This window comes from Echinops telfairi, unplaced genomic scaffold (genome assembly GCF_000313985.2).
Source record: "Echinops telfairi isolate 266 unplaced genomic scaffold, ASM31398v2 ScPeMD7_34;HRSCAF=130, whole genome shotgun sequence".
Lineage (NCBI taxonomy): Eukaryota > Metazoa > Chordata > Mammalia > Afrosoricida > Tenrecidae > Echinops > Echinops telfairi.
The window spans coordinates 2420163-2422214 of NW_022103931.1; the positions used below are offsets into that span (position 1 = coordinate 2420163).

A 2052-nucleotide genomic window follows, 5' to 3' on the forward strand; every position below is an offset into this window, starting at 1 on the left:
AGCCACAGAGGTATGTAACCAACCTGGGTGCCCACAAACCTTGGCAACCACAAAAGTGAGCTTTAGCTCTCAGGCCTTGACAAAAGGAAATGGCCAGTTCTTCTATTAGATTTTAGTATTTTTCTGTTTCCTCCCCACTCCCTATTATTATTTGTTTGGATAAAACACAAGTAGACAGATATAAGAAAACAGATGTTCTTACCCATCTTGCAAGACGGTGGGTGAAAAGCCTGAGAAAAATCCAGATGCAAAGAAGAAGAAACCTGAGGTCAAGAAAGCAAATTCCAGTGGCCAAGTTAAGAAGGCTAAGATCAAAGGCAAAGAGCTCAAGAAGGAAAAGCCCCACTGCAGCCTAAACCCTGTCCTAGTCAGAGGAAGTGGCCCATATTCCTGCTCTGCCATGTGTACCAGAAAGGCCATGCACAAGAGGAAGTATTCAGCAGCCAAATCCAGGGTTGAGAAGAAGAAGAAGGAGAAGGTCCTAGCTATGGTCACAAAGCCAGTTGGTGGTGAGAAGAATGGCACCTGAGTGGTTAAGCTGCACAAAATGCCTAGGTATCACCCTACGGAAGATGTGCTTTGGAAGCTGTTGAGTCACGGCAAAACAACCCATGAGTCAGCATGTGAGCTCACCAGCATTACTCCAGGGACAATTCTGATCATCCTGACAGGGCTCCACTGAGGAAAGTGAGTGGCTTCCTGAAGCAGCTGGGCAGTGGTCTGTGACTAGACCTCTCTCCCTCAATTGAATTCCTTTGCATAGAACACACCCGAAATCTGTCATCATCACCTCCACAAAATTGATATCAGTGGTGTGTAAATACCCAAGCTTCTCCCAGATGCTTAGTTTATGAAGAAAAAGCTGTGTAAGATCAGACATCAAGAAGGCGAAATATGTGACACCAAGAAAGAGAAACATAAGATTATAGATCAGCGTAAGGTTTATCAGAAAACTGTGGACTCCAAAGTTTGGCAAAAATCAAAGCTTTCCCCCAGCTCCAAGGCTTCTTTCTTGCTACCTTCATGCTCACAAATGGAATTTATCCTCACAAATTGATGTTCTATATTTCTTGAAAAGAACCTAATTAAATAACTGATAAAGTTTGGGGTAGGGGAAGAAGAAGAAAGTGGGTGGAATCATCCCTAATTCCCCACAATCCACTGTTACCCAGAAAGGTCACCAACTCCCACCTTTGTGTACTTGAGCCTTCCATTCTACTAAGCATGCTTTTGGTGGGTCCTTAGCAAACATGCACTGATGACTGAAAAATAGAGAGTAGCTGTTGGTCCTGACACAGGTGCGTATGCATGTGTGGTGGTTTTCTTGCTTTTTTTATTTGTATGTGCCTTTGTGCTTTTGCTTTTGTTTCTTTCATTTGTTACTAATCCTTTCTCACTCCACCTGACAGAGCCAAAAGTCCCCATATGACCCAACCACCCCCAAACCTTCAACAACTACAACAAATAGGCAAAGGTAACCACCTACTCCATTATCACCTTATCAATAAGTAAAACAATACAATGTCTTGGAGACAGCAGATAATTTCAGTTCCCACGAAGAAAGGATGAATGATGTGAACAAGTGGCCAATCTACAGAAACAAGGTACTCATCAAGGAAGAAAGTGATTAAGAACTACCAGAAAAGAAATTCAGAATAATTTGGAAAGATAAAATCAGTAAAGTTCAAGCAACAGAAATGTGAATTAGTGAGCTTGAAAACAAATCTTTCAAGAAGAATATATGAGAAGCATAATCCATAAAAGAACAAAAATCTGAATAAAGTCTGAAAATTATGTGAAACATTATAAAGAGGAATGATGTACATTTGATAGGTATTATAGAATAAGAAGAAACAAACAAAAAATAGCAAAAGGAAAATAGTCTAAGAATTGCTGGAAGAAAACTTTCCTAACATCATAAAAGAAGAGAAAACAATCATTCAAAAAGCTGAAAGAACACCAAACAGGATATATCCCCAAACAAAATTACCATGATATATCATAGTCAAGCTTCCAATATCAAAGACAATGAAATAATCTGGTTTTTTTTTT

General features: G+C 39.8%; 1 pseudogene; it reads left to right on the plus strand.

The window, feature by feature from the left end:
- LOC101651327 overlaps positions 1–1074 on the plus strand; it is a 46220-nt pseudogene extending 45146 nt beyond the window's left edge.
- The last annotated feature ends 978 nt before the right edge of the window (positions 1075–2052 follow it).